Source organism: Mandrillus leucophaeus, unplaced genomic scaffold, assembly GCF_000951045.1.
Source record: "Mandrillus leucophaeus isolate KB7577 unplaced genomic scaffold, Mleu.le_1.0 Scaffold42, whole genome shotgun sequence".
NCBI lineage: Eukaryota > Metazoa > Chordata > Mammalia > Primates > Cercopithecidae > Mandrillus > Mandrillus leucophaeus.
In genome coordinates, this window is record NW_012104476.1 from 2,535,557 (window position 1) to 2,545,319 (window position 9,763).

Consider the following 9,763-nt stretch of genomic DNA (forward strand, 5'->3'; position numbering starts at 1 on the left):
TCCCTCCCTTCCTCCCTCCCTCCTTCCTTCCTTTCTTCTTTCTCTCTCTCTCTCTCTCTACATTCAGACACCTCTGTGGTTTGCTCCTTATGATTTCTTCTTTCTCTCTCTCTCTCTCTCTTTCTCTCTTTCTTTCTCTTTCTTGATGAAGTCTTGCTCTGTCCAGCCCAGGCTGGAGTGCAGTGATACGATCTTGGCACACTGGGACCTCCACCGCCCAGGCTCAAGCGATTCTCTTGCCTCAGCCTCCTGAATAGCTGGGATTACAGGCACCTGCCACCTTGCCAGTCTAATTTTTGTATTTTTAGTAGAGATGGGGTTTCACCATGTTGGCTGGTCTCAAACTCCTGACCTCAAGTGATCCGCCCGACTCAGCCTCCCAAATGCTGGGATTCCAGGCGTGAGCCACTGCACCTGGCCCTTATGATTTCTTGGAAAAGGAAAGGAGAGAGCAAGAGAGGATAGGAGGGAGGGAGGAGATTGAGCTAAAATGCATTAAGTGCAAGGCACTACGATGAAGAAATAAATGTCATGGTTTTTGCCCTTGGAAGCTCCTATTTGAGAGAAGAAGGCAGATACAATATATTGGGCTCCCGCCCTGTAACCCACGCAATCATGAAATGGGGTCTATGCCTATTGCCATGAATAGGGCTCCAGGCATATTAGAAAATTCCAGCGTTCTTTCTCCGAAAGAGGCCCCAGCCAATGGATGGACCTCACACATGTGGCTTCCAACTTGACCTCCTCTGCTTGATACTTGATACAAGTATCAAGTATCTTGCTCCAATTTGATACAGCATCTCTATACTGATTAGCCAAAAACAAGGACGGAAATAAGGAGAGCCAGACAGGGATCAATCAATGATGCTATGGATGGTTCCAGAAGACAGGACACTGTCCAGCCTCACCAGAGACTATTATCATCTTTAATACATGGTCGATGGCTCCTATTCCTCCAGGAACACAGTCGCATCTTACCCACTCCCCTAGTGAATGCCCACCTACCTGTCCAAGTAATCACTCAGTATCTGCTTGATAAACTCTAGAGACAGGTTGTTCTAAGGCAGGAAAACTCTTGACAGTGAGCCAAGCACGATCTGAATCTCAAGAACGCCTTCCCACTGTCCCTCCCTCTGGAGGCTGAAGACAAGACTAAGCTTTCTGTCACCTGATGAGATTTAAACCTACAGTGAGGGCTGGGCATGGTAGCTCACACCTGTAATCCCAGTGATTCCAGAGGACAAGGTGGGAGGATGCTTGAGGCCATGAGTTTGAGACCAGACTAGGCAAAATAGTGAGACCTCTGGCCAGGTGTGGTGGTCATGCCTATAATTCCAGCTCCTTGGGAGGCCAAGAGGCTGGATCAGATCACCTGAGGTCAGGAGTTCGAGACCAGTCTGGGCAACATGGTGAAACCCCGTCTCTACTAAAAATACAAAAAAATTAGCTGGGCATGGTGACACACACTTGTAATTCCACTTACCCAGAGGCTGAGGCAGGAGAATCACTTGAACCTGGGAGGTGGAGAGTTGCAGTGAGCTGAGAATGCACCACTGTTGTCCAGCCTGGGTGACAATGGGAGACAGAGCAAGATGGTCTCAAAAAAAGAAAAAAAAACAATACAATACAAACAACAACAACAAAACCCAAATAGTGAGACCTTGTCTCTACAAAACAAAAAATTTAAAAACTACCCCGGTTGCAGTGAGTGGTGATAACATCAGCACACTCCAGCCTGGGCATCAGAATAAGACCCCTGTCTCTAAAACACACAAAAAATTTAAGCTACAGAATGCCTCAAAGGCAGTGGACCCCTTTAAGGTTGAACATGGCTGCCGTAATTACAAGGGGAACAACCTCCATTCCGTGGACAGTGCCTTGATCAGTGGATAGAATTCATTTCTGCCACCTGGAGAAATGGTTAACTTTCTTGGTTAGAGAAGCCATATGCCATTTCCTGCAGGATGGGGTGTATATTGTTGACAGTTTTAATCTAGTGTGTCCTTTTATCTTTTCTTTTCTTTTCTTTTCTTTTTTTAAGGCAGTGTCTTGTTCTGTCACCCAGACTGGAGTGCAGTGGTACAATCATAGCTCCCTGCAGACTTGAACTCCAAGGCTCAAACGATCCTCCTACCTCAGCCTCCCAAGTAGCTGAGGCTACAGGTGCACATACTGATACAGGAGTTAAGAAGAAATTACTTAGGCAGATAGTGAGGGCAAAGAAGTCCTCGGTAAGGTTTTCCTTTTGATAAAAAGCAACCCCCGGCTGGGCGCGGTGGCTCACGCCTGTAATCCCAGCACTTTGGGAGGCCGAGACGGGCGGATCACGAGGTCAGGAGATCGAGACCATCCTGGCTAACCCGGTGAAACTCCGTCTCTACTAAAAAGTACAAAAAACCAACCGGGCGAGGTGGCGGGCGCCTGTAGTCCCAGCTACTCGGGAGGCTGAGGCAGGAGAATGGCGTACATCCGGGAGGCGGAGCTTGCAGTGAGCTGAGATCTGGCCACTGCGCTCCAGCCTGGGCGACAGAGCGAGACTCCGTCTCAAAAAAAAAAAAAAGCAACCCCCAAATCATTTTCTTTTCTAACAAAGAGCAGCCTGTGAAATCAAGCTTCAGACAGAGAAAAGCAAGCTGGAATCTTGCACTGGGGAATGCTGGCAGCTGTGCTAATAGGATAAGGCTACCTGGGAATAGGCATGTCCAACATAGCGGCTCCATCTTCCCTTCTCTTTGCCAAATCATGTGGACAGTAAGGAGAAGACAATATGGTGCCAGCCAGGCAAAGACCCCATTTGCATAATAAGGTTAGAATGGGATGACCAGCCTCCCCCACGCACTGTGTAAACGTTACACCTAGCTGAACTAATCTGTGGGCCTTATGGAAATCAGACACCGTCTCCTCAAGCCTGCATATAAAATCTGGTGCAGTCCAAGGGCTGGATTTTCTTTATCAGGAACCCCTCTCTCACACAAGGGAGAGACCTGTTCTTTCTCTTTCTTTTGCCTATTAACCCTTCACTCCTAAACTCACTCCTCCTGTGGGTCTGTTCCATCTGTGTCCTTAATCTTCTTGGCACGAGACAATGAACCCTGGGTATTTACCCCAGACAATGACACTGCTTCAATACCACCATATCCGGCTAATTTTGTTTTTCTTTCGTAAAGATAAGATCTCACTATGTCACCCAGGCTGGTAGTATTTCTTAAGTAGAGGAATAGGTGGCATCCTTCTAAATAAAAAAAGAAAACTCTCACAGACCCTCAGGGCTGACCTAATTTATTTTTTACCATGGTGTTTCTCAAATATGTGTAAACATAAAATGGCTTCTACTCATAGGTCTATTGCAACTATAAAATAAGAATAAATTTACAAGTCGATATGAACAAACCAACAAAGCAGATAACATTTCAGTTAACAGTATTCATTTAACCTGGTGGCACTGTCACTCACCGAAATGGAATCATTGCTGCTTCAGAAGTGAATGTGGCACCAACTGAGCCAGCAGATGTTCTTCTGTGCTTCATGATAACCTGATTCTCCCTCTAGTGTCCTGTACTCTGGAGTATTTTGGAAATGTTTACTCATCATTCATTCATTCACCCCATATTTATTGAGCACCTACTTTCTCTCTAGGGTGTAGTAAATTAGTAAGCAAAGAGGATGGAAATCCTGCTTTCTGGGAATTTATATTTTGGCAGCTTTCCTGAGCAACAAACACATTTCTATTAAAATCTCCACTCTCAGCTGGGCGCAGTGGCTCACGCCTGTAATCCCAGCACTTTGGGAGGCCAAGGTGAGTGGATCACATGAGGTCAGGAGTTCAAGACTGGCCTGGCCAACATGATGAAACCCCATTTCTACTGAAAATGCAAAAGTTAGCTGGGAGTGATGGTGGAGACCTGTAATCCCAGCTACTTGGGAGGCTGAGGAGGAGGTTGCAATGAGCCGAGACTGTGCCACTCTACTCCAGCCTGGGCAACAAGAGTGAAACTGTCTCGAAAAAAACCAAAACCAAAACCAAACCAAAACAACAACAAAAAAAACACCACTCTCTTCTTCTTTTTATGACAATTCCTGTAGAACAACTTAACCCCAGGGCTGTTGGCACACAAACACATGAACTAAAGCCACGTTCAGTACTCACCTGGGCCATCCAGGTAATGCAGAAGATGCTCATATTATTTTTTTTTAATTCTTTTTGAGACAAGTTCTCACTGTCATCCAGGCTGGAGTATAGTGACATGATCTAAGCTTACTGCAACCTCTGCCTCCCGGGTTCAAGTGATTCTCCTGCCTCAGCCTCCTAAGTAGCTGGGGCTACAGGCGTGTGCCACCACACCTGGCTAATTTTTGTAGAGACAGGGTTTCACCATGTTGGCCAGGCTGGTCTTAAACTCCTGACCACAAGTGAATGGCCCACCTCAGCCTCCCAAAGTGCTGGGATTACAGGGGTGGGCTACTGCACCTGACCTAATTTTCCGATAATCACCAAAATAAAGACAAAAAAACTTTGAAAATCTTACATGCATCTTGTACATGCAAAAGTCAGAGGCTCCCTAGATGCCTGCAAATCCCCAGTTGGAGAAGCACAGCTTGAGTCACTTTCCATTACACACACGTCCTTTTATCTTGTTGAGGAGTTTGGGTCTAAGAAAAAATTACCTGCAGAGTGGGTGTTTCTAACTCTTGCTTTTCTTCCTATCTTAGTTTGTGGGGAAAAGAACTGTCTTAGTTCATTTGAGATGCTATTATGGAAAACCTGAGGCTGGGTACTTCTATAAAGAAATGAGGTGGCTGGGAGCGGTGGCTCAAGCCTGTAATCCCAGCACTTTGGGAGGCCAAGATGGGCGGATCACGAGGTCAGGAGATCGAGACCATCCTGGCTAGCATGGTGAAACCCCGTCTCTACTAAAAAATACAAAAAAAAACTAGCCGGGCGCGATGGCGGGCGCCTGTAGTCCCAGCTACTTGGGAGGCTGAGGCAGGAGAATGGCGTAAACCCGGGAGGCCGAGCTTGCAGTGAGCTGAGATCCGGCCAATTCAGAATGCTGGTGAAAGGTGAGCAGGACTTCTCAAAAAAAAAAAAAAAAAAAAAGAAATGAGGTTTATTTGACTCACAGTTCTGCTGGTTGCACAAGAAGCATGGTGCCAGGATCTGCTTCTGGTTAAGGTGCGGGCTGCTTCCACTCTGGGAAATGTGTGCAGAGATCACCTTGTGAGAGAGAGGGGGACGAGAGAGAGATGAGGAGGTTCTAGGTCCTTTTAAACCACCAGCTTTCACAGGAATAAATACAGCAAGAACTCACTCATTATCCAAGCCATTCATAAGGGATCCCCTGCCACGACCAAAACAGCTCCCAACCAAGCTCCACCTCCAACACTGGGGATCACATTTCAATATGAGATTTGGAGGAGGCAAATATCCAGACTGTATCAAGAACAAAATCTCACAATTTGCTGGGTAGGACATTAAAAAGCATGGTCAGAGTGAGGTATAGGGACACTTGGTGAACTTCATCAATATCGATTGTCCTAATTTTTTTCCTAAATACATAGTTCATTGGTAGCTAATATTATATCTTCTCCTCCAGTCCTGAGAGTCTGGTCTCTCCTTCACTGTGTCACTTGGAAAGGCAGAAAAAGTAAAGCTTTTGGTGGGACTGTTGCAAGAGGGCCTGGGCAACAGCATGAGCTTTGGGTATTGAGATATCTACAGAGGGCTGCGGCACAGCCACTGGTTAGTTATAAAGCAGAGCACTTGTAATTCCACCATGAAGATAACAAAAAAAGGAAGATATAGGCTGCTCAGTTTTTTAATTGTTCCCTAGACATTTTGCCCTTGAAAATACACAAAGAATGAAATCTCCAGTCCCAGCTCAAGGCACCAAACCAAACTTCTAGTGCTAGAGGCTACCCCTCTTGATTTCTCTGCCTCGATACAAGCTGCAACCTCTTTGATTCAGAATTTGTGATCCTTGAGTTTAAAATATGCCTATACATTTGCTCATATGAATAAGGCTCAGAAAATGAAAAATTTAAACAAAAAGCTATTTACCTGTGTGTCTTCTCAATGCTTCAGAGGTCCCCCTTGGGATGGATCCTACCTCTTTGCTATTTGTACCCACTTCTTTGAAGAGTGTCCTTGGCTTGGGACTCAAGTGGGAACTAGAGGAAAGTTCCGGTTCAGGTGTACCCTGAGACTACGCTGATATTACCACTGCTTAATAATTCAAATTCCCTTTGCTCCCAAGAGCTCAGACCCAACCTACTATAAACTTGCCCAAATTAATGGGATTCTAAGTACTTATCAGAGCCATTACCATAATTAATTTATTTTATCTTATTTTATTTTATTTTTCAGAAAGGGGATCTTGCTCTGTTGCCCAGGCTAGCGTGCAATGGTGCAATCATAGCTCACTGCAGCCTTGAACTGTTGGAATCAAGCAATCTGCCTTGGCCTTTGGAGCAGCTGGGACTACAGGCACACACCACCGTGCCTGAATAATTTTTAAATTTTTTGTAGAGACAGGGTCTTACCGTGCTGTCCAGATTGGTCTTGACCTCCTGGTTTCAAGCGATCCTCCTGCCTCAGCCTCCCAAAGTGCTGGAATTACAGGCGTGAGCTGCCACACCCAACCTCACAATTCATTTAGAGGGTAGAATCAGGCGCTGGCCCCTGGAAAGAAGCTGTTTTTCTTTCTGGAGAGTTCGCATGAGGTTCTAATGGGTAACAGCTGAGGCACAGTGACAAAGCAAAGGAAACCCGGAGGAGGCTGGGAAGAAAGAAAACCAGAGAGTCCTGATTCCCATCCGCCCTGCCAGCCTCCAGAGATTGAGGGAGGAAGATCGCTTGAGCCCAGGAGGTCAAGGCTGCAGGGAGCTATGATCACGCCACTGTACTCCAGCCTGGGCCACAGAGCAACGCCCTGTGGATTAGTCTATTCTCACACTGCTATGAAGAATCTGTATGCAGCCATCCATGATGACCCTCCGTGCTCTTCCAAGCTCCCCCAGTGCATGTGACAATATCCTAGAGGTGTCATCCAAATTCGTGCCTCACTCTTGATTGCTGTGAGATAAGTATGAGTGACGACAGCTTCGTGGAAGAAAGCCCTGCGATCTCACAGAGAACGTAGCCTCTGCTTTCCATTGGTGTCCTGGGAGGAAATTGCTGTTACGTGTTATTGTTTTGCTTTAAGATATCTGCTTTTTAAAAGAATTTCCCAGAGGGATGAAGAAGTTGAGGGCCAGAGGCCAGATGTGGGGGAAGGTGACTGTTTCTCTCAAAGACAGGGAAGGCTTTTGGTTTTGTTTGGGATTGTTTTGTTTGTTTTGTTTTGTTTTTTATTGCTTTCCCTGTGCGTATCTTGTGGGTCCGCTGGCTTGTTTATCAGGCTGCTGTTATCTACTGTCGCCTGGGGATATTTTCTGATAGAGTAGATTTAAGTATGGTGCCCAGTGAGGAGGGCAGAAAAGGATAATTGTCACTGTTAACCATAAGTACCACCATGATTTGAGCACTTCCTATGTGCCAGGCACTATGCAAAGGTTTCGTTTTTTTTGTTTTTGTTTGTTTGTTTGTTTGTTAACAGAGTTTTGCTCTGTCACCCAGGCTGGAGTGCAATGGCGTGATCTCGGCTCACTGCAACCTCTGCCTCCCGGGTTCAAGCAATTCTCCTGCCTCAGCCTCCTGAATACCAGGGACTACAGGCGCGTGCCACCACACCCGGCTACCTTTTTTTTCTTTTCTTTTTTTTTTTTTTGTATTTTTAGTAGAAACAGGATTTCACCATGTTGACTGGGATGGTCTCCATCTCTTGACCTTGTGATCTGCCTGCCTTGACCTCCCAAAGTGCTGGGATTACAGGCGTGAGCCACTGCGCCCGCCTGCAGAGTTTTATTATAAGCACCTTCTTTTTTCATCCTCCCAGCAAGCTTATGGGCAGGTACTATCATTTTCTCTTTATAGATGGGGACACTGAAACTCAGGGAGATTAATAACCGCTCTCAATATCACGTAGTCTGTACCTGGCAGGTTTGGGTTTCAGACCTCGGTCTGTCTCACTCGAATCTCTTGTTCTGGGCTGGGCATGGTGGCTCATGCCTGTCATCCTAGCACTTTGGGAGGCCAAGGCAAAAAGGTCACTTGAGGCCTGGAGTTCAAGACCCGCCTCATCAACATAGCAAGACCCTGTCTTTACTGTAAAGAAAAATCTCTTGTTCAGTACCACTAGACTATACTGCCTGTCATGTGGCTTTGCTCTGCTGTCCCTGTTCTAACATGAAAACGTTAGATGAGAGAGGACGAGGGGAGTGAGGATCTGCAGGAATATGTCTAGATACATGGCTGTGGACCCTTAAATGCTAAAGGAGCAGAGAGATTCATCGGGGTGTGTGTGTGTGTGTATGTGCGTGTGTGCGCAAGCATGTGCACGCGCACCCAGGCCCTGGGAGGAGCTTCATTCCAAAGAAAAAAACAACAGCCTAGCACTGCCTCAACCTCCAACCTCCTGTCACACGTCTGCTTCGGTCTTTCACCTTAAAGCACCAACAAATGTGCACTTTAAGGATTCCCAAAGAGTGACGAGTTCTCCCTGAAATAGCTCAGAGAGTCCTCAGCAGGCTGAGAAAATAGTCTGATTCACGCGAGATTAAAAAGTTTTTTGGTAAATTGCAAAATAATTAAGAAGATCATTCAAGAAAAAATGATAGTTCAGGTAAGTAATAATGGAAACAAAATAGCATCAATTATCCTACCACCCAGAGAGATTTACACTACGGTTTCACGTCATTCTGAACCTCCTTTCCCACTAAGCCCTGGGTGTACATGCATACAACTTCATATACATATATGATATGCAACAGGGTCAGGATACAATTATGTTTAATGGAATACCTTTAAGTTCCTGCGTTTTCATCCTAAAAACCAGCTGTACTAATGCAAACTAGAGGAGCTAGGGCTGAGCGAGCATCTGATATAAAATGAGATGGGCTTTATTTAAGTTGCTTCAATGAGTCAACTGTTTCCTTAAGAAGCCTGTGGAGTCTTAGGGTAGAAAATCGAGGATGAAGTCCTGGTGTGTGGCTCACGCCTGTAGTTCTAGCACCTTTAGAGGCCAAGGTGGGAGGATCACTTGAGGCTAGGAGTTTGAGACCAGGAGTTTGAGGCAACATAGTGAGACTCTGTCTCTACAAAAAAATTTAAAAATTAGCCAGGCATGGTGGCGCATGCCATAGTCCCAGCTACTGTGGAGACTGAGGCAGGAGGATTGCTTGAGCCCAGGAGTTCAAGGCTACAACAAGCTATGATCACACCACTGCACTCCAGCCTGGGCAACAGAGCAAGACCCTGTGTATTAGTTCGTTCTCACACTGCTATAAAGAACTACCCGAGACTGGGTAATTTATGAAGAAAAGATATTGACTCACAGATCCACAGGCTGTACAGGAAGCATGGTTGGGAGGCCTCAGGAAATTTACAATCATGGTGGAAGGTGAAGGAGAAGCAGACATGTTTTTCCATGACTGGAGCAGGAGAGAGAGAGAGTGAAGGGGGAAGTGCCACACACTTTTAAACAACCAGATCTCGTGAGAATTCACGTACTATCATGAGAAGAGCAAGGGGGAAATCCATCCCCATGATCCAATCACCTCCCACCAGCTTCCTCCCCCAGTGTTAGGAATTACAATTCAACATGAGATTTGGGTAAGGACACAGAGCCAAACCATATCACTCTGTGAATAAGAAAAAGAAAAAGAA